This window comes from Mobula birostris, chromosome 8, assembly GCF_030028105.1.
Source record: "Mobula birostris isolate sMobBir1 chromosome 8, sMobBir1.hap1, whole genome shotgun sequence".
NCBI classification, from domain to species: Eukaryota; Metazoa; Chordata; class Chondrichthyes; order Myliobatiformes; family Myliobatidae; genus Mobula; species Mobula birostris.
Window position 1 is genome coordinate 45,647,190 of NC_092377.1, and position 27,760 is coordinate 45,674,949.

The 27,760-nt window shown below is 40.8% G+C and overlaps 1 long non-coding RNA gene across 3 annotated transcripts in view; it reads right to left on the reverse strand.

The window, feature by feature from the left end:
• Positions 1-17,918, reverse strand: part of LOC140201281 (uncharacterized) — a 67,295-nt gene extending 49,377 nt beyond the window's left edge. For 2 of the 3 annotated variants that reach the window (XR_011886816.1, XR_011886815.1), the window contains exons 1-2: positions 16,999-17,148; positions 11,692-11,934 (exon numbers count right to left, since the gene is read on the reverse strand). This is a non-coding gene — a long non-coding RNA (uncharacterized lncRNA). Of the gene's footprint in view, positions 1-11,691; positions 11,935-16,998; positions 17,149-17,741 lie in introns of those variants that run through there. The other variant, XR_011886817.1, reaches the window with a different exon arrangement.
• Positions 17,919-27,760: the final 9,842 nt, after the last annotated feature.

Below are 27,760 nucleotides of genomic sequence, written 5' to 3' on the forward strand. Positions count from 1 at the left end.
CGCAGGTATTGTCTTTTGAGTGCGTTCATCGCGCCGTCGTAGTTCGGCTGGTCTCTGATCAGCGAATAAACCCGTGGACTGACCCTGGAGAGTAGAACTCTGCGCTTCGCTACGGGGTCGGTCGCTTTAATCTCCTCTAGATACGCTTTGAAGCAGGCTAGCAAGAGTTCGAAAGCATTTCCAGCTTCAGGTGTTTGCGGATCGAGGTCTAATTTGTCTGGTCTCAGGGACTGTTTCATGTTTTAAAATGTACAGCGAATAAAACTGAAGCACCTTCAATTACTCCAAAAGACTGAGGTTTGGTAAAATACTGAAAGGCTTTTATTCGCTGTACAATACAACCTCCACAGTGAGTGTCTGAGGGGGAGGGGCAAGGCGAACACCTTTATACAGGATTCTGTGGGAGGAGCCACAGGGGCAGTCAGCAGAGGTGTGTGTCCAGACAGGTAACCGAGTTACAACATATATACATGGTTTACCACACATAATCTTGTCTTTGTCTGCCGATTCTCTAGGCCAACTTTTCACAGTGTGGCCAGAAAGAGGCAGTAGTCTCACAGTTGGTGGCTAAAGCAGTGTTGTGCTCTGATTGGCAACAAGAAGGCCTAACTTTTGAACCTCGGTGAAACTCTTGTTTGTTTGTGGCTGCCTATAACTGTGTTGATATCACATTGCCCCACCTAGGCACAACATATCTGAAACCTGTCAGGCAAAGTGGGTTAAAATAGGTGCTCCACTTACGTATTCAGATTCTTTCCAGCTGCAGTTACATAATTGGTTGTTTTGTAGCATTTAAATGTCTAAAGGATAAATTATATATACAGAAATCCATATTGGATTGAGAACATCTCACAGTCACTCGTATATTTTTCTTTGTTTTGTGAACCTGACTCAAGTTAAAACTCATAAATTGTTTCTCAGAATTACTTTTACATTCATTTTTTTATATTCATTTTTTTGCGCAAACTGTAATTTTTGTGAAATATTTCAAAGATGTTGACAAATCACAATTAAGTTCCAATATTTATGTTTTGCTTCCCTTTCTTTCAACATGGTCAGCCTTCAGAGATGAAGAAGCTGGACTGATAAGTTGCTCTTTGACCTCACGTTTACTGTTTCTACAATACACAGGTGTGTCCTTACGTATAATCCCATTATTTTATTTCCTTATCCCATTCTCAACCATTCCTTGCCCTCTGCCTTCTCAACGGCCGCCAGCACCTCTCACACCTGCACAATTAACAGTATGCCAGGATTCCACTGAGCACTTCCCATAGTGGCACAACTAGTTTCAGATAAACTATCTGTGAGCAAACCCCTATCCAAGCATTCCATGCTACATTAATTCTTCACAGTTTTGTTTTTTAATAACACAAGCCAAGTCTGAACAATGCTATAAAGGTAGTTTACAGAACACACAGGCGCTAATGTGTCACATTCTCTGATGCCAATAGTCTTTGTTTGTCTTTGTTATTGTTGCTAAGAAGGAGTCTCCAGAGTTTTATTTTCACTGACACAATCTCTCCAAAGACAGACACTAGAAACTTGCATTCCCATGCACCTTGTATTGTATATCAAATCAGCCCTAAACCAGGTTTTCTGCTGAAACCAGTATTTGCAAAACATGCCTCCTGTACCATAAGGGTTGCCTTACCTGATTCTACTTTTTCACACACACCTTGATGTTTCACATTGAGCCTTGCTGTAGTTGTGCCCACCATCACAACTAGCCTGAGAGCCAACAATCCTGCTCTTCACTGCTGGCAATGGCCCAAATGCCTTTTGAACATTTCTGACCCACCTTACACTCCTGCTCTTAAATTTTAACACTAGCTCAAGCTCTTACATTAATAAAAAGGAATAGAAATAAAATGCTTCAGTCAGGTCAGCATCAGCCCTCCTCAGCTTATTAACTGCAAACGTCATTGAATATAAATTTAGATTATCAGGCAGCAAGAGCCCAAACTCCATAGCCCCATGGCCATCTAACATTTAAAACTGTGGCATTCTTGCTCAGACTGTCAGCGGAAAGCTTTGTGATAGCAGCGTGCTCCACATCAGAAGGAAGTACAGCTGCCCGATTCCTCACCCCAACGAGAAGTATTGCTTATGCCAGGAAACAGATGTGATATGGCTAACAAGCTCCGTAGAAAATAATGTGGGCAAAAATCTGCAGTGTAAGCAGCATACCTTCCCCCTGATTTTACCTCTATCAGTATTCACAAACTCATTCCCAATCAATGTGTACACATGAGGAATCTGCAGGTATGTTTATCTGAAGTCCTTTTTATGACTGGTCAGCAGCAAGTGCACTTCATAATGTCCAATTGCTTGAAGACTGCTTTCCTGCTCCTGAGCTGAAAAACAATATTACATTTTCCACAGTGAAAGAATTACAAAACCTGTCTTATTGAGGACATCATTACCTCCTTGTAAGAAGTTAAGCCTACACCACAGTAAAGGAGACATGCAGGCAATGATCAAACATCTGTTGAAACAAGGATTGTGATAAAGTTAATTTCGTTTTTCTTATTTAAAAGTGCGACACGGAATTAGGATCAGGGATAAAGGATTTAGAAGAGATCTGACGGGGTACTTTATTTCATCCAGAGAGTGGCGAGTACCTGGAATGCATTGCTGGATAGAGTTGTGGAAGCAGAGTTGGTAAGCAAAGCATTCAGGAGTTGCTTGGACAAGCACTTGAATTGCCTAGTAATTAAAGGGTACGGGCCAACTGCTGGAAGATGGGATTAATATGGTTGGGTTACCATTGATGAGATGGGCTGTATAGTCTGATAACATGTGCATGATCCGATGACTACATAATCTAAGTGTGCCTCAGAGTGAGAGAATGAAATTCCAAAGAAAAACAATAGTATTCAAGCAGGAAGATTCAGAGATAAATAATATATTTAGACTAAGTATCCGAGCAAGACAGAAAAAGTAAGTCAATGCAGCCAAAAATAATAGAGATAGGATATCAAAGAACAAGATAAAGCCGTGAATAAACTGACGAAATTCAAGCAACCTACCATTTTATTTAGTCTTTTTAAAGGCAATTAGTAATCGATGATTTCCAAATGGAAAACCAGACATCTCATAAGGCAGATGACTAAACACAGAAATTACAAACAAGAGAAAATCTGCAGATGCTGGAAATCCAAGCAACACACACAAAATGCTGGTGAAACTCAGCAGCATCTATGGAAAAAAAGAACAGCCGATGTTTTGGGCTGATACCCTTCGGCAAGACTGGAGAAAAAAAGATGAGGAGTAGAGTTAAAAGGAGGGAAAGGGGAGAGAAACACAAGCTGATACCTGGAGAGGGAGGAATGAAGTAAAGAGCTGGAAGTCGATTAGTGAAAGAGATACAGGGCTGGAGAAGGGGGAGTCTGACAGAAGGCCATGGAAAAAAGAAAAGGGGTGAGAAGCACTAGAAGGAGGTGATGGACAGGCAAGGAGATAAGGGGAGAGAGGAAAAAGGGGATGGGGAATGAAGGGGGGCATTATCAAAAGTTCAAGAAATCAATGTTCATGTCATCAGGTTTTGAGGCTACCCAGATGGAATATAAGGTGTTGTTCCTCCAACCTGAGTGTGGCCACGTCACAACAGAATAGGAGGCCATGGATTGACATATTGTAATGGGAATGGGAAGTGGAATTAAAAGGGGCGGCCATTGGGACATTCTGCTTCTTCTGGAGGACAGAGTGGAGGTGCTCGGAGAAACGGTCTCCCAATCTACATCAGGTCGCTCCAATACTGTATACAGGAGGCCACACTGGGAGCACCGGACACAGTATATGACCCTACAGACTCACAGGTGAAGTTTTGCTTCATCTGGAAGGACTGTTTGGGGCCCTGAATGGTAGTGAAAGAGGAGGTGTAGGGGCAGGTGTAGCATTTGTTCCGCTTGCAAGGATGTGCCAGGAGGGAGATCATTTGGGAGGGACGAATGGACTGGAGAGTGATCCCAGTGGAAAGCAGAAAGTGAAGGGGAAAGCAACAGAGAAATTATGATTTTTATTCCCTCTTTCCACTCAACATGACTTCCCCAGATGGTTATTTTCATACTTCCAGTCTATGATTTGGAAGTATAGTGCTAGTACATTCAAAGGCCAAAAATATCTAGTTTACTTTCAGGTTTTTATTCTGTTTTAATCTATTCCATTGCTCTGTGTCAGCATTGGCTCATCTGGTTGATTCCTCCCTCTGGATCAGAATGCAATTCCATTCCCAAGCTTCTGAGGTTTTGCCGACATTCCCAATGCAGTATCCTTGATGGTATAAGCTCTAGAGTTAAAGAACGTTAGAGCCCAGAAGTAGGCTCTTTGGCCCATCTTGTTCATGCCAAACTATAAATCTGCCCAGTCCCATCGACCTGCACCCGTACCACAGCCCTCCTCCAGCTTTTGAATGAAAAGTTAACCAAGATTACTTTGCTCTCACAAGTGTCATGAAAGAACTTATATTGCCATTCTGAAGAAGCCTTATTTCTAGTATCTATGTCAATATTATTCCTCATTCAGAAATGGACAATCAGGCTGTTATTAGATTCTTGACCGCTAGAGCTTACTGATTACTTTTACAACAGTGATCACACTTCTGTCCAAATTTCTTCACAGCTGAATACTGCACTCATTCCATGCAACTTTGATTTTGGGATCTTGTGAAGTCCAGTGGTGAACAAAAAATTCCAGTGTGTTTTCACCTACTGCATTAGGAAATTTGCCTATGTAAACGGCATGACTTCCTCCATTTTATTTGAAAGGAACCAGCACCAAGAAAAAGAGCTAACTGTCAGGGAACTGTGATTTATTTGATCTAACTTAAATATAATTACATTTTCTGATATTTTAAATTGTTTTTGTGTTAGTTTAAAATGCTTTAATAGTTTTAAAAATATATATTTAATGGTATACATAATATGTAATATGTTTAGGACAAAGACAGACTTGTCTGATAGCTTTGATAGCCAGGGAGTGCAACTTAACAGCTTCGAAGTATTAGCATGAGATTTTCAATTGGAAGACCCTGAATACTCAAGGTACACAATGGGTTAACCAGTGTGGTGGCCCACCACTTCAAGGATATTTAGAATGGTCCAGAACCAACAAAGTATCATGTCATATCAATTCTGTAAATTAGTAGTTGTCCAGATGTGGTTAACAACCTAGAGAATCATGAACTTTATCTCAAAGTAACCACACTACAATAGAATTCAACAGAGAATTTGGTGGGGGAAAACACAAAACAAACAAAAAAGCCCTAGATTTACATTTTGTTTGAAGAAACGGAGACTGTCCCTGGTAAACTAAGCAAGTTGGTTAATGGGAGTTGTTCCACAGCAAAAAAAATGGTAGTGTAGAAGTTAGCACAACACTTCACAGTACAGATGACCCAGGTTCAATTCCTGATTTTGCCTGTAAGTAGTTTGTACATTCTCCCTGTGACCACGTGGGTTTCCTCCGGGTGCTCCAGTTTCCTCCCACAGTCCAAAGTCATACTGATTGGTAGGTTAAATGGCATTGTAAATTGTCCCATGATCAGGCTAGGATTAAATCAAGGGATTGCCGGGCAGTGGGACTTGAAGGGCCAGAAGGCTCTATTTCATGCTATATCTCAATACGTAAATAAATAAGAAAATCACTGGCATATTAAACTGGCATGAGTATTATTAGCTGTAGAATTGATAATAGAAATGAGAGATAACTAAAATTAAGAGAAGCTTCACATAGGAAGGCAAGGAGACCACAGATCTTGCAAACTGGTAAAGATATAGAGATGAATAAAAGTGATTGGAAGAGCCACAAAAAGAGCATATGAAAAGAAATTTGCAAAAATGTCAAAATCAAAATTTTTAAGGAAGAGTTAAATTCGGAAAAAGATGTGATTAGGAGAAATCTGAGAAGAGAAAATCTGCAGATGCTGGAAACCACAAGCAACACACTGAGCTGAGAGAAACCTGAGCACTTTGAAAATTAATAATGATGATGTTGTAAATGAAAGGAAGGAATTGAGGAGTATTAAACAACTTTGCATTAAAATGTGTATTCGAGAAAGAAGTACAGTACCACACAGCACATGCTGACGAGACTAATATTGCATCTGTGATATATCAGGAGTAACAAGCAAAATAATGCTCAAGTGGTAACGTAGAGTGACAAAGTCACTTAAAAACAGATGATTTCCTTTCTGCGGTTTAATGCATACACTGGTCAAAACATTATAGACATCCAAGATACAATCTTCCTCAATTTTCTTGATTTAAAACCATTCCTTTAGGTTGTTTTGTGGCAGCAATACAACTTAAAAACATAAAGTTCTATTAATTACAAAACTAAGTAAATATTGCAAATACAAGAATAACAAAGTCCTTGGGTTCATGGACCATTCAGAAAGCTGATGATGGAGGGGAAGAAGCTGTTCCTAAATTATTAAGTCTGGGTCTTCAGAATACTGGACGTCCTCCCTGATGGTGGTAACAAGAAGGCATATCCTAAATGGCTATAATCCCTAGTGATTGCCTGAGGGATCATCTCTTGAAAGTATCCTTGATAGTTGGGGGGGGGGGAGCGGGGTTGAGCCCCTGACAGAGCTGGCTGGTCTATAACCCTGTACAGCCTCTTGTAAACCTGTGTACTGAGGGCTCAGGACCAGGCTGTGTTGCAATCAGTCAGAACACTCTCCACCATACATCTATAGAAATTTGTAAGAGTCTTTGGTGACTTACCAGATTCTTAAAAATCCGAACAAAGTAGAGCCTCTGTGGTGCTTTCTTCATGATTGCATCAACGTGTTGGGTCCAGGATAGCTCCTCTGAGATGATGACGCTCAGGAACTGAAGCTGCTCACCCTTTCCACTAACGATTCCTCACTGAGGACTGGTATGTGTTCTCCAGACTTCCCCCTTCCTGAAGTCCACAATCAGTTTTTTGGTCTTGCTGACGTTGAGCGCGACGGGGTTATTGTTGTGATACTATTCAACCAGCTGATCTACCTCACGCTTATTTACTTTATTTAGAGATACAGCACTGAACAGGCCCTTCTAGCACTTTGAGCCACGTCACCCAGCAACCAACCGATTTAACCCTAGCCTAATCACAGGACATTTGACAATGACCAATTAACTTAGTAACCAGTACTTCTTTGGACTGTGAGGGGAATCTGGAGTACCTGAAGGAAACCCACTCACACATGGGAAGGAACGTACAAACTTGCTTACATAGGACATAGAATTGAACTCTGAACTCCAACAGCCTGAGCTGTAGTGGTGTTGTGCTAACCGTTACAACACTACTGTGGCGTGGTGACTTGTAAGCATCCTCATCACTATCTGAGATTCTACCAACAACAGTGGTGTCATTTATATAAGGCAGCTGGGCAGTGCCTAGCAAATGTAGAGAGAGAGCAGCAGTGGGCTAAACTTGCATCCTTGAAATGCCCTTGTGTTGATAGTCAGAGAAGGGGAGATGTTATTACGACTCTGTGCTGATGGTGATCTCCTAATGAGGAAGTCAAGGATACAGTTTTTGAAGCTTGGTTATAAGTACTAAGGGACTGGTAGTCAAGGTGCTCCAAAGCCAAGTGGAGAGCAAGTGAGTCTGCATCTGCTGTAGACTTGTCTCAGTGGTTGGTGAATTGTAACGGGTCTAGGTTCTTGCTCAGGCAGGAGTTAACTCTAGTCATAACCAACTTCATAAAGAGTGAGACAGACAGATCACTCTGCTCGTTTTGGGCACAGATATGATTGCTGCCCTTTTCAAGTAGGCGGGAACCTCCGTCCGCATGAGTAAGAGTTTTAAGATGCCCTTGAATACTCAGCCAATTGGTTAACCAGTGAGTTTTACAGGGACTGGTGTGGAGACCCCATCTATCACCAATCTACTTCAATAATTTTGATGAGGGAATTAAATATAATTTACCAGAATATGCTAATACTAAGCTGGTTGGCAGCATGAGCTGTGAGAAGGAAACAAAGGGCTTCAAAGGGATTTAGGCAAGTTCCTTCAATAGTTGAGGACCTGGTAGATGGAATACAATGTGGAAAAAATTTGGAGCCATCCGCTTTGGCAGGAAAAATACAAAGGCAGAATTTTTCATTAACGGTGATAGAGTGAAAGGTTTGGATATTCCGAGAGTCCCAGCTGTCTTTGTACATGTGACAAATGGTATGTTAGCCTTTATGGCAAGAGAACACAAATACTAACTAAAATCATGAGACTGTACCTGGAATATTGAATACCTTTCTCACCTCCCTAACTAAGGAAGAATAGCCTTACAATACATAGAATGCAAAAATCATTCACCAGATTGAATCCTGGGCTGGGGCTAGGGAAAGGTGATTGTCCTTTGTGGAAGTATTAAGCAGACTGGAGCTTATGAGTTAGAAAACGGTGAAATGGTCTCCTTGAAATGTGCCAAGTTCTTACAGAGCTTTAAAGATGATGCCTGAGGGGAGGGGTCACGGTTTCAAAATGAGGGACTGCTCATTCAGGACTAAAATTATTCTTGTTTAGATAGATAGATACTTTATTGATCGCAAAGGAAATTACAATGTCACAGTAGCATTACAAGTACACAGATATACAAATATTAGAAGAGAAGTAAGAAAGAATAAATAAAAAGTTACTTCAAACAGGAAGGGGGACATCACTTCCTCAGCTGTAGGTTGACTCATTATAGAGCCTAATGGCAGAAGGTAAGATATATAGTGCTCTTTGGAGCAGAGCAGCTGTCTTAATCTATTACTAAAAGTGCTCCTCTGTTCAGCCAGTGTGGTATGCAGAGGGTGAGAAACATTGTCCAGAATTGTCAGGATTTTCCGTAGGGTCCTTTGTTCTACCACAGCTTCCAGTGTGTCCACTTTGACTCCTATAACAGAGCCACTTGTTTGTTTATCTTTCACATGCACATTGAAGCATACAGTGAAATGCATCATTTGCATTAATAACCAACACATCTGCATTATGATCATAAGGATGTGCTAAGAGCAGCCCACAAAAGTCGTCACATATTGTGGTACCAACATGGCATTCCCACCATGTTCAGTAAAACAACACAAGCAACAATAACAACAAGAAAACAGAAGAACAACTGAAAGCAAGCCCCTTTCTCACCCTCCCACCCACCCACTCACATACACAGAGGCATCCATCCTGGAGACAGGCCACCTCTGGGCCTCTGATCACTACTGCTTGGCCCTGGGCTCTCAGATTCATAGACATCACGCCTCTAAACTTCAGCTGCTGGCTCAGACTTGCAGACTCACAGACTTCTGGCCCTAAGACTCACCAACTTTGGTCTTTGTTCTTCAGGCTTTGACTTCCACACACACTGACTCCTGAACTTCAACCTCTGGGTATTGACCCCAGAACTCACCAATCACAGGAATTGACTTTAACCTCCTGGCCTTGACTTCCAGGTCGCTTGGGCCTCAACCCTGGGTCTCATGAACCTGGGTGTTCACCGGCCCTCGTGCTGCCTGCAGAGACTTTCAAAATTTCTTCACCCAGAGAGTTGAGAATCCTTGGAATTCCCTTCAAAGAGAGGTGTTATTGGGTATATTCAACATAGCAAAAGATAGAATTTTGGAGCTCATCCTGGAAAGTGATGCTAAGGTGAAAAATCACGCATGGTATTATTGAATATCAAAGCTGGTTCAACAGGCAATGCACTTAGGCTTTTACTTCTTATGTTCTCATGAATAATGGACCAGTACTGTACTCAAATTGGCATAATTCATAAGGATCTGTAATAAGCACAGATGATGCTAGAAATATTCAGTTGGTGAGACAGCATCAGAAAGAGTGGCACAGAGTTAATGTTTCAGAATCATGTTGAGATGACAACAATTCAACAAATGTACGTATATGTATTCCATTTAGATACTGGGCTAGAAAGGTGCATGTCTAGTTGTGTTGATAGTAAAAGGAAAGGCAGCGTTGTACCATTGAAAATGGACCTAAGGAGAGAGATGAATACTTCCTACATGACAAAAAAACATAGGAATTTGAAATATATGCAGAATGATGGGTCTCTGATAGATACATATGAAAATAGTTAGGAAGTCTGAAGGATGCCTAGATCCAATGATCTAGTAAGTGACAGAACGGCTATACAGATTAGACCAAGGAGGAATTCCATGAACAGGTTTGGGACAACCTTTGGAAGGATATATCCTCATCGACGAGAGTGTAACAGAGATGACCAAATGACAACTGTACCAGGGGAGATTATACAAATAAGGAATTGGAATTCTCTCAAATTTAGAAGATTATTGAATTATTTAATTGAAGTTCCTAAAATATTAAGGAAAATTGATGAGGCTGGTGAAGAAAAAAAAATCGACTGGATGGCAGTTCTAAAGTCTAAAAATCTGATCCAGACTTTTGAGGCAGTACTTATAAATGTTTTGGAAGATGGATATTTGGAGCCCTCTTCCACAAAGGTCAATTGGAACTTGATCATTTGTCAGTTTTAATTCTGAATTTGAAATATGTTTAGGAAGTAAAAGTACATGGATATATGGAGACAAGGTGTCTGATATACTGTAGAAGTTGCATAATATATCAGACAGAGTAATTTTGAAAGAAATAAAGAGGCTCAAGGCACTAAATGATTTTTCCTATGTTATTATCTTATTATGTTCCCACATAAGTGCAAAAGACAACAATATCATAAGCTTACAGGCAATAAAAATAAATTAAACTGAAATACACTGAGCTCATGTCTGTGTTTGTATAAATACAAGCTCTCACTAGAATTTGTTTGATATGCCCATGTCCTGATTATACAAATGCATTAACTTCCATTCTCATGACATTATGAAGCTCCTTCTAGTTTTGGGGTCAGTTATCTAAAATGTAAAGAAGAATAAGCATTTATGAAATGGTGGGCAGCATTCACTGGAAATAGGAAATAAAAATCGCTTCAAACACATAAAATGAAACATCAGAAATGGAGAAGAAAAATCGGACAGTGATCCATGAATTGTAATTTATTTTCTATTAGATGCTGCCCAACCTAAGACAATTTCAAACATTTTTTAGTGTTAAAAACTCCTTTTATTGTAGCGATACAGCTATAATGTGTTGCTCGACAGCTTGATAACAAATCACTTGACAAAATTTCAATTGATCACACTAATGTAAAACTGATCACTCAAATACTTAGAAGATAACCTTTGTTTACAGGGGAGGTGATGCTTCACTTGTCACCTGTCCCAGCCTTGAGTTTCCTTTTTTTGAGTGCCTTCAGTGATTCTCAGCAGAGCAGCATTACGGCACAGCACATAACATCCAAACAAAGATATTATTCTGCACTGTTAAATCTGCCATAAATATTTTTCTCTGATCCTCAGCAGTAAGACATTTCCCGCAAAAATACTAAAAACTTTTGTCAGCCCTGACCGTGTCATTTCGTTCATGTGCGCTCTTAAACAGCTAGCTCGCCTATCCACATATTTATCTTCTTTATCAGTGTGTCATCAACATAAATCGTGTTGCCATCATCAGTTTTTTTCCCCTGTGAAAAGTGATGAGGTCTGGCAGTGACTTCAGTCATATGATCTGTACCCACAACTAGCCTGTAGCTGGAAAATGCTTTGACATCACAAGCCGAGCCACAGTGTGCGCGCTCTTCTGGCCATATTTGATTAAATTCTGTGCACAGCTGCTGCATTGCATACTTACAGTGGATCTCGTAACCCATGATCCGTATAAAAAATCTTGGACTTGGCTGCCACCAGCTTCGTGGGATGACCAATATTTTCCAGCCGCTTCATGCCCAATAGTCTCTGGGCTGGAGCAATTAGTATGATCCTGTGGCCATTCAAGTTGCACTAACATGGCATCTCTTCCTCAGCTGAATGTTTGCTCATTTTGCAAACATATGAGTAGTTTTGTGCAAAGCAGTCAGGCCAGGCATCCCCGTTTCTGGAGAAGAAACATTTTATTTATCTATGAGAATCACTGGTATGACCCGTTTCCATGACTATTTTTGTACTAATATGAACACATTGGATCCTCTGCTGTGTAAATTTAGTAATGTAAATTCTGAAGACACCAGTTGCTATAAAAATATACACTCATTATCCATGGGTTTCATAGTGTACCTTTCAGGTAAAGATGGTACCGGTAAGTTGAGATTTGTTTTTTGTTGTGGATTCTGCCTCATTTTCTTCCAATTCAAATACAATTTACAGTATTTCAGCAGACATTCTCTGGTCTTACGTATAAAGCCAAACAACAGGATAAGCTTTGAGCTTGAAAGCTTTTTTTTTGGGAGGCCGTGTCAAGTTTTTTAACAGTTTTCTTCTTTAACTTAATAATTTTAAAATGGTAATTTACTATGCTCCTGCTTTTTTAATTTGAAATTTCCCCTACTTGATCCTGTACTGCTTCATCCTCCTGTTCTTGTGCACAACAGATAGGCTATGAAAACTAACCTGTGCCACATGCTGCTCTCATCCTACCTATCCTTTCAAGAATGATCTGAGAAAATGAGGAAAGTAAGAATAAGACTCACTCTGCTGCAAGCCCACAATTCCATCCTCCACAACTGCTTCTGCCTTTCCACAACATCTGGGATGACCCACAATGTGACTCTTTTGCCTGATGTCCCATAATACATTTAGTTAATTAAAGAATCTATTAATATCATACTTAAAATTGCCAACTGAAGGAGAATCTTCCAAACTTCTACTAGACCTTACAGGTAATTTCCTAACTTCCTTCCTTAAGGACTTAGTTCTTACATTTAAATGACGTCCTCTTCCGACTCTGCTCTTTCAGCCCTGTCAGGTCTGTTAAATATCTTGCAAATTTAACCAAGCCACTCTTTAACCTTTTACGTATAATTTAGGTAATTTAACCTCACCATTGCAACCTTTCCTCATAATTTAACCCGTATCCTGGAAAATGTATGTTGCAATTGCTGCAAGGTCAGTATTTATCTGAACTAATTATGCCTAAAAATATCCCTGGTTATCTATCCAAGGCTTTATACTATGGAACATCACTTCTGGTTACTGTATTCTCGTGTCCAAGGTGTGAGAAATAACCCATAAGCCTTCTAGATTGTTTTGTGGACTAGCTTATTCCATTTTACTGATCTGTGTATGAGGACCATCAGTTTTATTGGGCTTCATCGCTTCTAACTCTTCACCTGTGTAAAGCACACTTCTATTGTTTTATGTCCAAAATGGATTAGCTCACAAATAAACCACAGTTTTACCAATTTACCAAATCCATTGATCTCTCTTTGGAATTAAATGTCAGCATCTAAATTATTTATAATCTTATATGCCTTCCTTCCTTGTGTGTCTGTCCATTTTCCCCCTGCTTACTTGGACTAGAAAATGCTTGAGGAAAACCGCAGTGAAATAAAAACACTGGAGAATCTCAGGCAGCTGCGAAGGTAGAGGGATTTTTGGTGTTTTTATTCAAGACCCTGTATGAGGACTGAGAGTATGGAGGGGAAAGGCATGGTATAAGAACGTGGAGGGGAGGTAGGATTGGCGAGGCAGGACGCAGCAGGTATTAGTTGGGGAGGGGGGTTGATGGGCATATGGAGCCAGGAGTAGGGGAATAGGAGAGTGGAAGTCAAGCCAGAGGCTGAATGTTGAAAGTGGAATTGAATTGAATTTATTTTAATCTTACATCTTTGTTCCACACATGAGGGAGTAAAAATCTTTGTATTATGACTCTGTCGTCATGTATAGACATATGAATTCATAAGTCTAATGGCTTGCAGGAAGAAGCTACTTCGTAGCCTGTTAGTCCTGGCTTTAATGCTGTGGTACTGTTTGCCGGACGGAAGCAGTTGAAACAGTTTATGGTTGGGGTGACTGGTGTACCTGATGATCTTCCAGGCCTTCTTTCTGCACCTGCTGCTGTAAATGTCCTCAATGGAGGGACGTTCACATCCACAGATGATCTGGGCTGTCCATACCACTCCCTACTGCGCCCAATGATCAAGGTTAATGTAGTTCCCATGCCAGGCAGTGGTACAACCATTCAGGATGCTCTCAATGGAGACATGAAGGGGCTGCTGATTCTGGAATCTGGATTGGAAGGAAGTTGAGAAGTACACTAAGAAACAGTGTCTGAGGTTGGCTGAGGGGAGGAAAGTTGGAAATAAAACTGGACTGAGAGAAACAGGGTGGATTGGAAGAGACAGAAAGGAATACAGTGGTGTGTGTGTGCCCTGAAGTGGAATTATAATCTATAGCCCATTGCGGCCTTCACTTTTCCCCTTCCAGCCTCTGTCTCTACCTCCAACCTCCCCTCCCCTTACCTTGCTCCATCTGGACTCCATTCTCCCCCTCTCCACTTTATACTGGCTCCTCCAAACTCCCAGTTCTAATGCAGGATCTTGACCCTAAATGTTGACTATACTTCTGCCCCCAAAGATGCTGACTGACCTGCTGAGTTCCGGTTTGATTTTTTGCTTCAGATTCCAGCATCTGCAGTTTATTGTGCCTCAACTTCTCTGAGTAAAACTATAATTCCCCCTTCTTTCCTGTCTGGGAAAATGCTTAATCACCCCCCCCCCCACGTCTCCTTGCATGGTGTGTAAGGAATTTTGTTCACAAACCCATATCCTAGCACCTGTTGGTGGTTTGCACTGTAGCATCACCTTTCCTCAGACAACCATGAAAAGATGGGAGTTACACAAAAATTTTTAACATAAACAAATGGTAATTTGTCAGTGTAAACTGCGTCATAGCTAACAGACACATCATAACAGAGGTTCTTAGCCTTGATTTTTCATCATTTCTGTACATATTGTACAAAGAGATAGCCACTGTCATTAATGAAGTGCAAAGATAGATCATATCAGCAGAGTATTGAAAATATCAGTTCACAATGTGCCACTTGTATTATGTGGGTTGATGCTTGTTTCATTCAGCTTTGTTCATATCTTGTAGACCAAGGAAATGCAAATTTTTGTGGTAATGTCTTATAAAAGCACTAACATTTTAACAAAATAGCAACAAACATACATTGTAGCATTGTCAAAACAACACAGCAGTGTATACTTGTTGATATTATTAGGAGTACGCACCTTCTCCAACATCGGATTATCCTGGTCTTGTCACAATTTAGGGTACAATTGAATTATTTCTTCTGTAAATTAATTAGTTTCAACAACTATCCTTTTGTAAGGCTGTCCTTTCTAAAATGAGCCAAACAATATGTCAAACAATTAGTTTGATATATTTAAACGCAAACAACAGGAATTCTGCAGATGCTGGAAATTCAAGCAACACACATCAAAGTTGCTGGTGAACGCAGCAGGCCAAGCAGCATCTGTAGGAAGAGGTGCAGTCGACGTATCAGGCCAAGACCCTTCGTCAGTCCCGAAGGGTCTCGGCCTGAAACGTCGACTGCACCTCTTCCTACAGATGCTGCTTGGCCTGCTGCGTTCACCAGCAACTTTGATGTGTGTAGTTTGATATATTTCCTCCATTTTGATTGCAATATATTTGCTGCATTTTTGGTAATGTAAACAAAAGGAAACTATTATTTTCCCCAGACTTATTTTCAGTTAGTTGCAACAAACTGTGCACAAAGCATTTTCTAGACTTTAATCCCAAGTTTCTGTTTGTGCTCAAATGCTACCCAAGAGTTTTGAGGGGGGAAAAAACTCTTGCAATACAGTCTGGTGCAGTACTCAGAGAATGTTGCACTATTGGATTTGCAGTAGTTCAAAACAACTGTTATCCAAATTCCCATCTGATGACATGAAAATTGTGATGGCATTATTACCAAAAAAAAAGCCTGAACAATTTTACCCCAGCTAACTGCACAGAAGCAGTTTAATTTGGTAATTGTCAAATTGCTGTAAATGGAAGCTTGATAAGCATAAATAATTTATGTGTATCAAGACTCCATTTAACACATTTCCTATAACATTATGACTTCAAACGTACTTAATTGGCTATAAGGTGTTTTGATACATCCTGAAAGGGATGAGAGAATGCTATACAAATATTTGTCTCCTTTCTTCTTAAGATTGACGTGTCAGAGAAAATGCGTAAGAAAAATGAAAATGAAAATAAATTAGAAACAGTAAAATGAATATCATTTCCCCAAATTTAGCTACTCCCATACTTTCTGTTTGCTTTTCAGTCAGCGCAAGTAAGAACTTTGTTTTGCCATTTACACTAGAAAGATCCAGTGATTTCCATACTTTCTGACTGAGTTTTTAATCTCAGTAATGTACCAAGCCTGACAGCTCCAGGACAAAGTAATTTATTAACTTGTGTGGAATTATTTTCAAAAGTGAGTGGAAAAGAACTTTGAATTGTTTAGCTATTTTATGGAGGGTATTTTTAAAATGCTGTAACGGGGATACCCATTCTTCCCCCATTTTAATTTTCAAAGGGCATTATCATTCATGTCATTGACCGTATACTAGCGACTGCAGAAATAACAGAGGGCCGATAGGATACAAATCTGTACTCCCAGATATCCAAACATGCAGCGATTTCACTTCCAAGCCTAGTGCTGTGGTACCTGTCTATAATATATCAACATGGCATCACTTGAATCAACTAAAATGTTCTAATCTCCAATTCCAATGCTAAAGTTTCAGACTTGCCGTTTGACGGGATCGTTAAATAACCAGCCAGCCATTGAAAGAAGCAGAATTTCATGGCGCTATGCTGCAAGAACTTATTGTTTTAAATAGTCAAACTCAGTTGTTTTTTGTTGAGTTCCATCAACGTTATAGAGACAAATAATGAAATAATCGATAGAAGGATTTTCTTATAAATAACATTTATGAACGTTGTCGTGGATTAAGCATGCAAGTACGGAGCCACTGTTGATAAGAGTCTCAATATTCGAGACATTTCAATGAATAGGTAGGTTAAGTGGATCAGCTTTTCCAAACATTATTTGATTAGCCCAGTTGTACAGAAAACGGAGCCACTGGCTGTTGTGCATATCATCGTGGATTTGAGCCGCAGGATGGTTGTCAATCAAACTCACCTTCGATTACTTAAGAGCTTTGCCTTGTTCTCAGCCAGGGCACTAGGTGGAGCATCGTGCAGTAAAGTATGAAAATTAGGAACAGTTTTTGTAAAAGTGGAGCTCCAGTCGGCATTTCATAAATTGACTCTTACGGTGGCCAGAGAAGAGTTTACACTCCAGTCTAAAAGGAATTATGTGGTGGTGACTATTAAATTATGAGCAGGGCAACGGAAGATAAACATCTATCTAATGCAGGGAGGAACTCTAGCCGCGCTGAACCAGATTCCCTTTTCCCCAGACAACCTGTTTAAGATTAACAAACATACCTCCCGGGGCAATCCTGAGCGCAAATGTCACTTAAGATTGGGATCTAACCCAGGGATTCAGAGCTTTCGGTGTTGTTGCCAGAGGATACTTTCCTCCCGGACACTGCATTACTGAAACAGTTGCTAATTAGAGAATTCAAACACCCCACTGTACTTTGTTACCTGCGGTGATGAGCTTGGTTTCATTGGCTGTATTGTTATATTTTTCATATTAAATTTCTCCACCAAGAGTATAAATGAGTTGAAATACTGTAAGGAGGAATGGGGAAATGAGTCCCCTGTTATCATGCAAGCGATCAGTAGCAATAGACCTCTGACTTTGTAATTTGTTCTTTATGGACTAGCCTGCAGCCAATGAGCAAAATCAATAGTCTTTGCTGAAAAAGTAAGCAAGCAGTAGTGTGTTATGTGACAGCTGAAGATACATGTGCTTACCCAGGGTCACGAGGCCACATCAAATTTCTGTGCGACTTTCTTTCAAAGCTAAATCCATTTACCAAGCATTCGTCATTTGAAAATGTTGCAGTGGGGAATTAGACCAGCCCTAGTCTTCTTTCCACTTAACAGTGTTTGTTTTCAGCAGACTGTTCAATAGTGTCACACGCAGAAGGAAGACGATGTGAGGAGAAAGTAAAATAGTTTTGTACGTTGTGCAGTCGCGTTAAATAATGCAGAACGTCACCCTCTATACTCGCCGAGATGATAACAATTGTATATTCCAAACTTGCGTGCGCCTATCGTGTTCCACAGAGGCTTTAAAAAGGATGGATTTGGTTGATGAAAATGACAGAGTTACTAAATTGAAAGAGAAAATACAACCACGTTTTCGAAAAGTCCAAAAAATATTTTGAAATATCTATTGTATTCTAAGTTTCATGTATGCATCCTGTAAATAAAAGTCTGCATTTTTCACTGCTGGTCATAGAATTTATTTTATTTTATTTAACACATCTAGTTCCTATACTTGAGATGAATAATCAGCTTGTTAAACTCTAGGTATTGAAGGACAAAGACTAGAAAGATACTGAAATTGCAAATGAAAACAGGAACAATTTTGAAAATATACCATATCTAAAAAGGTTAATGATGAATGTTTTGATTATCTTATCCTATCAAAGACATGTAGGCTTTAAATTGTTTTCAAATATTGCAGGTGCAATTTTTAACAGTTTCTTTAACTAAAATTTTAACCCACAATTTTCAGATTCTGCATGCCATCTATTATAACATCTGTCGATGTTAAAGTATGGACCATCTTTACATTATGACTTATCTACAGTATGTAAGAGTTTATTGGGAAGGTGTTTTTTTAACTTAGCCCAAGACCAGCTTTATACCCACAGAGCTCACCAAGGTCACATTTAGGAGAACTGAACCATTTTCAGTTTTGGACATCATTTGGACAATGCCACTAAATGGGACATAGCAAAAGCAAATTAGAACATAAGACCATAAGACATAGGAGCAGAAACAGGTCATTTGGCCCATCAAGTCTGCCCTGACATTCCATCATAGCAGATTTATTGTCCCTCCCAACCCCATTCTCTCCTGCCTTTTCTCTGTAACCGTTGACACCCTTACTAATCAAGAACCTATCAAATTCTGCTTTTAAATGCCCAATTACTAACATTTTACTGCAATTTACTGATTCTAGATGATGGGAATTTAACCGATTCTTAAATGTAAGTAGTGAGAAAATTAGGGCAAAGAAATTATGACCAAAGTAGCAAGAAAATACCTAGATTTTTAAATCATCTGAAAGACACAGTTGCCTTGAAGAGCCTGCAGCAACATTTTTGGATCACAGGGTAGGCCACTAAGGCCCTTCTAGAACCGAGATCAGAATCCAATGTAAAATTTTAACTCAAACATAAGGAAATCTGCAGATGCTGGAATTTCAAGCAACACACACAAAAAATGTTGGTGAACGCAGCAGGCCAGGCAGCATCTATAGGAAGAAGTACAGTCGACATTTCAGGCCAAGACCCTTCGTCAGGACTAACTGAAAGATGAGATAGTAAGAGATTTGAGAGTGGGAGGGGGAGGGGGAGATCCAAAATGATAGGAAAATACAGGAGAGGGAGGGATGGAGCTAAGAGTTGGAAAGTTGATTGGCAAAAGGGATATGAGGCTGGAGAAGGGAGAGGATCATGGGACGGAAGGCCTAGGGAGAAAGAAAGGGGGAGGGGGAAGCCCAGATGATGGGCAAGGAGTGTAGTGAGAGGGACAGAGGGAGAAAAAGGAGAGAGAGAAAAAAATAAAAATGATAAATCAATCAATCTCTTTTTTCAGTTAGTCCTGACGAAGGATCTCGGCCCAAAACGTCGACTGTACCTCTTCCTATAAAATTGTAACTAGTTTCCAATGTAAAATTTTAAACAGGCAATGAAGCTTAATATATATATTTAAGTAATTCTTCATTTGTTTTGGGTGAGTCTTGAAGGTCTGCCTATAAATTGATTCAATCAAGTACATGTTCAATTTTGCCCAGAAGATTTTCTTCTGATTTTCTTTTTTTCGATGATTGACAGTTGAATCTACTTGCATGAAACTCACTATGTCTATGGCAAAGGTTTGTTTTGGATTCATTATATTGGAACCAGAGATATGTGTATTCATTGTGCTTCATGCTTTAATTGTAAAATTGATTTCAAAAATATTTCTCCTGTGATTATGTTGTAGGTATGTCAAAAAGAAATACCATTCAGAACTATTTGATGTATCAACGAAAATGGACCAAAACATCTTTTTCCTTATTCCCCTGGGATTAGAGATTGAGTCACTAGTGACTATACTCACTGGAACTTAGAAGAATGAGAGGGGATGTTGTAAGATTATGAATTCTTTAGATAAGTTAGAGACAAGAAGGTTGCTTCCACTGGTAAATGAAACTAGAACTTAAGGGACATAGCTTCAAGATCTGGGGGAATAGATTTAGGATGGAGATGAGGAGAAGCTGCTTTTTCCCAGGAGCTAGTGAATCTGTGGAATTCTCTGCCAAGGGAAGCAGCAGAAGCTACCTCGTTAAATATTTTTAAGACACTGTTAGATAGACATTTACATAGCCGAGGATTCATTGTCCTGATGAAGGGTCTCGGCCCAAAATGTTGACAATTTGTTGCTTTCCATTGATTTCTGCCTAACCTGCTGAGTTCCTCCAGCATTTTGTATGTATCACTTATCGGCAAAAGGTAGGTAGGTGCAGTTGAGTTCATGGCCAGATCACCCATGATCTTATTCAATAGTGGAGCAATTCGATGGGCCAGATGGCCTACTCCTGCTCTGATTTGCTATGTTCATATGTTTGACCAATTATATTAACATGAGTGGAAAATAAATAAAACTGCAAATGCTGGAATAAAAAAAAACAGAAGAACAGGTCAAGCAGCAACAGTGGAAGGAGAAACCAGTTAATGGTTCAACTCAGTAATTCTCCACAGAACTAGGGGAAAAGTGGATGATTTACAATTTTCAAAGGAGACATAAAGACTGCAGATGTGGTAATGTGGAGGAAAATAGCATATTAGGCAGCATCTGTGAAGGCAGAGAGAATCAGGACTGTGAATCAGGACTTTATTTCTTAAGGCAGAGCTTGGGTAGTGTGGCATGGCCTGCACAGGCAGGTACCTCCGAGTCTGCACCTAGCTAACAAGAGTCACCTACCACTTGTTTCCAACTTTTCACCTGCAGCCTATTTAAACCCAGCTCTCAATCACATCTCTTGTTCACTCACCAAACCAGCCAGCCTCAACCAGCCTTCAGAAACCTTGTTGCCTGTGATACTTAGTACCAGTTCTCTCTTGTTTTGTGGCCCATCCTGGCTTAATATTTTGCAGTTTATTATTAAAGTTATCACCCACCATTAAATCGTATCAGCTGCTCTGCTTTTGGTCAAGCCTCCTGTACATTTCCTGATAGGATGAGTGTAACAATGATTAACCCAGCAGATTTTGCCCACCTGAAGGAACTTGTCCATTGACATGAACACATAAACCAGAAGCAACAGGAAGCCACTGACCATCTGTTCACTACTCTCAGCCAACTCTCCATCTCAATACAGCAACCCTGTGTCAGTGAACCTCCTCCCTTGGACCCGGATTCTGGTGCCCGAATGGTTCGATGGATCCCTAACCCGATGCTGCAGCTTCCTGTCCCCACTGCATCTTGCACTTTAAGCTCCAGTATCTCTGTATTTTACTGACTGAGAGATCTTTGCCATCTTTTTCTTGACTGGGTGCAGTTTGACCTGGGGTGCCTCCAGCTGGGACAATAAGACCCCTATTTGCCGCTGAGTATTTCACCACTGAGATGCGCCAGGTTCTTGACTATCAGGGAAGTGGAAGGGAGGCAGCATATTATCTGTGTCAATGCCTATGCTTGGTGCCAGAATACACTGCGGAGGAGTGCGGCTGGAATGCAGAAATACTGCTGTCCCATTATCATCATGGCCTCTCAGAACACTTGAAAGATGAGTTATCTAGGAGATGCCCACTGGCCTCAAAAGTCTCATCACTCTACTCTCTGTATTGACAAGTGTTTTATGAAACATCCCTCCAGATCATCAGCCAAAACCCATTTCCATTCCCAGAATCATTTCAGGCTGCAGGCCCCTCATCAACAATGCCTCAAGAACCCATGCATTTAGGGAGAGCTCCTTTAACCCCCTCCTCCCCCCCCTCCAAGAGCATGAGTATGGAGCAGGTGATCAAATGCCCACTGTCTCTGGGAAACAGCACCATCAGGGAGAGACAAGGAGTCTCCTATCTGGTAAACTCCTCCTTCACTCTTCTTTCAGCATCGGAGCCTGAGTTTCTCTCTCTCTCTGTCCTCTTCTGTACTCCAATGGCTCCATGTCCACAGGAGGCTCTGGTGGATTCCGGCACAGCAGACAGCTTTCTGGACCAGATTCTGTGTGTACACCTTGGACTCCCTACTGAATCTATCTCTCAGCCCTTCAACATCACAGCCATTGACGGGCCTCCCTTGCGGGCTGGGATGATCAGAATGTGCAACAGTCTATGCAGATAAGCATCAGAGAACACCACGTGTCTACCCATATCCTTGTGATCAACTCCTCTCATCTTGGGATACCCAGGGTCTACACTCACAACTCTCTCTTCTCCTGAGTTGGGGACCCACCTGCCGGACCACCTGCTTGCAACCTCAGCTGACTTCACTCCATAAATCCTTGGAGACGGCGGAAACCTTCGAACTCAGGAGTACCACAAACTCGCAACTGCAAGTCAGCATACTGCCACATCACAGACCGCATGACTGCACAATCAACCTCCACTCAGACACCACCCCTCCCTGAAGTTGTCTGTTCTCTTTCTCCCCTCCTGAGACTGAAACCATGAATCACTACATCACCTCAGCCAATGCAGAATTCTTTATCAAAAAGAAAGATGGGGATCTTTGTCCTTGCATTGACCACTGTGACTCAACAAAATCACAATTAAGAACTGCTACCGTCTCCCCATGATGAATCATGTATTCAAGACATTCCGTGGGGCGCAGGTCATCACTAAAATGCATCTCCAGAGTGTACAACATGATCTGCATCTGCCAGGAGGACGAGTGGAAGATGGCATTCATAATACCCAATGGCCACTCAAAATACTTGGTAAAGCCTTTTGGACTTCTGAACATTCCAGCCATTTCTCAATTTTCATTTGCAAATTCCTTGGAGACATGCTACACAGCTATGTGTTCACCTACCTCACTGACATGTCCATCTACTCCAAGGTCTGTCACATCCTTTCAGTCCTTCAGTGTCCCACTAAAATCAACTGTACTGCAAGTTAGAGAAATGCCAGTTCCACAGTCTAGTCATTTCCTTCCTGGGTTATGTCCTTTCACCCTAAGGAATAACCATGCTCTTAGAAAAAGATCGCGTCTTCACTGAATGGCCCCAACCACGCACCCTCAAACAGCTGCAGCAGATTTTAGGCTGCTCCATCTTCATCAGTAACTTCAGCCAAATCACTGCTCCTCTTATGTTCTTCACCAAGTCACCTACTTGACGGATAACTTGGCCTGCTGTCGCGGATTCAAGAGACGCTTCACCACTGCTCCCATATTCCGCCATCCAAACCCCGACAGAATTTTTGTTGTACAGGTAAACGCATATGGCATGGGCACTGGGGCCATCCTCTCCCAGTGAGGACTGGATGGAAAGATACACCCTTGTGCTGCCTTCTTGCATAAGTTCAACTCTACACAGTGCCGTTATGGAGTAGGAGATAGGAAGCTTCTCACCATTAAATAGGCCTTGGAGGAATGGAGATATTGGCTGTTGGGAAACATGGGCCCCTTCCTGATCTGGACTGACCACCAGAGGACTGGCCTTCTTCTTTGAGCAATTCAACTTCACTATTTCTCACCGACCCGGCTCCAAGAACGCTAAGCCAGGTGCCTTTTCATAACACTACGACCTAGCTGAAATGGAGATTGACCTCAACCCATCATTCCATCCTCACAGATCTTCACCCTGATTATTGAGGACCTTGAGAATCAGATCCACCAAGTCCTACAGCACGAGGCTGCTCCAGCTAACAAACCTGACAACCACGTATACTCTATGTGCAGGCGGCTGTGTGCTCTGATGGCATTTCTATGATGCTGGTCCTGGTGGCCCACTGAGATCACAGAAGTGCCTCAGTTGTTGTTACATACTCCCGATGTGTGCAGTCCAACTTCCCCAACCCATGGCCCTCTGGGCTTCTCCAGCCCCTATCGCGCCCTTGACGCCTATGGTGCCACATCGCCATGGATTTCATCATGTGATTGCCACCTTCCGATGGGGCCATGCTGATCATGACAATGGTGGAGCGGTTCTCCAAGGCAGCCCACCTCAGTGCCCTCCCCAAGTTTCTGTCAACTGTTGAGATTTCAGATGTGGTTCTCCAATACGTGGTTCACTTCCACAGCTTCCCTTAGAATATTGTGTTGAACCAGGGCCCACAACTGACTCCCACTTCTAGCGAGCCTTCTGCACCCTCCAATCCAGTCACTCTTCTCTCCAGTGCCACCATCCCTCATGATCACACCTACCTTCCGTGTGTCCTGTCTCAAGCCCACTGTCTATGGATCAGTAAACTCACCTGAGCCTGCTCCTCTGGAAACGAGGATGGTGGAAGGTTGTCCACTGTACACGGTTCACCAGTTGATGCTTTCACGTCGTTGTGGATGGGGTGTGCTGTCGACTGGAATGGATACGACCCAGAGGAGAGGTCCTGGGTGCCATCCAGTTTTATCTTGAATCCATCGCTCAAAAAGGAGTTACACCGGACCCATCTGCATTGTCCTCGGCCGTTGTGTGCTGGGGATGGGGGTGGATGGTGGGGGGGGGGGGCATCCTATTAGGCCTGCACAGGCGGGCACCTCCCAATATTCAGTCGCCTAACGGTAGTCACCATCTTCTCATTTCCAACTCATTATTTGCAGCCTATTTAAACCCAGCTCTCAACCATAGCCTTGTTCACTCATCAAATCAGCTAGCTTCAACCAGTTGCTTCTGGCCCTCAGTTACCGTGTTGCCTGTGATGTTTAGTATCTGTTCTCACTCACCGGTAAATCATCTTCATTGCTCTGTTTTTGGGTTAAGCCTCCTCTACGTTTCCTGACAGGATTGGCGTGTTGGACAAAAGCCTATATGGAGATGAGTTAAAATGGTTAAGATGATAAGGAACATCATGGATACTGGCCGGTAGCAAGACATTATACAGAAATAAGTAAAGAAGGGAAAGAATAATGAACATCATTAATGCCCACTGTCATTCAGAGAAAGTAATGATTTCTGTTCTTGTTTGCTGAAGTAGGAATAGAAGTAAGCCATTTAGTTAAATCTGATCTATTTGATAACTCTTAACACCCTTGTCTAACGTAATAATTATTTTGAAATTTTCTATTGACCTGGACAAAGCTGCATTTCAGGAAAAAGGATTGGAGATTTCCACTGCAGTGGGAAGAAGTACTCTCAGAAATCATTCACAAAGGCCCAGCTCTAATATAAGGGCCATGCCTCCATTTTGTGGACTCTCCCATCTGAGGAAATAGTTACTGTTTACTTTCAACTCTGGCTCAGTTCAAAGTTGGAAGGTTATGGGTTTAAGTCCCAATTCAAAAACTCGTACTGTGTATAAAAATCTAGGCTGGTACTTCAGTACAATGTTGGAGGTACGCGCATCTTCCAGGTGAAATATTAAACTGAAGTTTTAAGTGGATATTAATGATCCCATTGATGTTTTATTTTAAAGAGCAAAGGGGTTTTTCTTTGTATTACAGCCAATAATAATGTTTCCAGCAGCATGGCAAGAAACAGATAATCTGTTAGTTATTGCAATTTATGAACACTATGAAGATGAACATTACCTCATTAATCCCTTTGTTACACTATTTATTCATTTTATAACTTACAGATTTTTGCCTTTTGCACTGTAGTGCTGCGACGAAACAACACATTTCATGTCATATATCAGTTATAATAAATAAATCTGATCCGATGAAAGCTACACACATTCAAATTGTGCATATCCCCTCACACAGCAACTATAACTGTGCTTGTATGAACTCCTGTCAGTATAGGATTTCCTTAAGTTGTGAAAGGCGCTATGTGATTACAAATTCTTTATAAATACTTGAATTAGATTACCTTTCAATCTACTGTTCGCAAGGGAATACATGCCTCGTCTATAATACCTATCCACATAATATAGTCCAGGCGTCATTCTGATGAATTTGTACTGCATCTCTTTCAGGGCCAAATAATCTCACTGAAGTGCAATACCCAGAACTGTTGTGATGTAATTTTCACTCTTTTTTTCATTCCAGCACTCTTGATATGAAGGGTAATATTTCACACACCTTTTTAAATTACTTTTGTAACTGTCTACCTGTTTGTGGTGATATCTGTACCTCAGAGCTTAAAGAACTGCCGTACAGCTTCAGTTCACCATTTAAAAAAAGACTTTGATCTATATTTTTTGTGCCCAACATAAATGATCTCTGTTTCTCAAGAGATTCTATTGCTCATCTGTATATTTCACCATTCCTTTCAGCTCACCTCACATCACAGCTAACCATCTGGCTTGCCACTCTCTGTTCTAATTCCTGTCAGCACTGTCCCTTTTCCACTAACTCTGTTACACTCCACATGGCTCTATTCTCAAACTATGCTTTCCAAACACTCAGGCCTTTGTTCTCTCCAGACTTAACACACTTTTTCTAATTTTCCTGCAGAAGAAATTCTGTTCTGTGCAGCATCCTAACTCACATTGTCTTCTTCATCCATCATCATTGTTCCTGCATTTTTTAAATGCTTTTGTTGCTTTGCTCCCTTTCTTGCTGCAACTTCCACCATCCCTGCAGGAGAATTCTGGAAACGTGAGCATTCCTGAAATTAAAAATGCCCCAGATGGCAAGGCCTTAAGATCTGGAATATTTTTTTCAAAACAACATCACTATCTATTTGAGAAAGCTCTTGAACTTAGCGCTGACCAGACTCTTGTTCAAGTTGCCTTAAACGGTAACTTAATCTAATGTCATTATTTTGTCTGATAATGACTTGGTAAGAAGAGGGACACCATTACTCCACTGAAAGCACAATATAAATGGAAGTTGTTGTATATGTTCATGTTACTCTGGTCAATCTGATTGAACTGTGTTCTGTTTTATGTCCACGGGACATTTCAACTTGCCAATTTGCTCCGTGGGAAGTGATACTTGCTTCACACATTTTATTTGGCAGCCAGTGCTGTATTTATGAGAGGAAGCAACAAAAATTAATGGGATCTCACAGAAATCTCTGTTAATGGATCCAAATCAACCTTTTAAATCAAAATTTTGATTTTAGCACAGTTATTCTCAACTGTTCCCGTCTGAGTCAGTTTTCGGCCCAGGTCCTCAGTAATCCCCACAGAGTCCTGCCAATTAAAATATCCCGTATAACAGAACTAGCTAAAGGCATGTGGGATCTGTAAGGTTTTGAATAGATTTTTCTCTCTTTATCTACAACTTGAGCTTACTGGAAAAGTGCTGTAAATTTATTATTATACTGATATATGTAAATTGTAGATCATTAGAAACTGTAAATGTAATATATTGCAGCTTTAGCATCATGACTATTCTTTATATGTCATTAAAGCTAGAAGGTGGTATGAATATTCATGATAGGGACATGTGCTTTCTTGAATTCACTGCTCTTGTTAATATTACACCAGCTATGTCTAGTCATGTGCTTTTGTATAAGAGGAATGTTGCCTGAGGCTTTCATAGTTTTTTTTATTATCTCAATCCAATTTTGCACTGCTATTTAAATAAAATGCTTCAATAATTCCAGAATCTATAACTTAAGAAGTAAAATACTTTCCACTTTATTTTACATAATTATTCCCTTGATTTATGACAATGACAGAAAGGGAACAATAGGATGCCAATTTTTTTTTTCCATACAC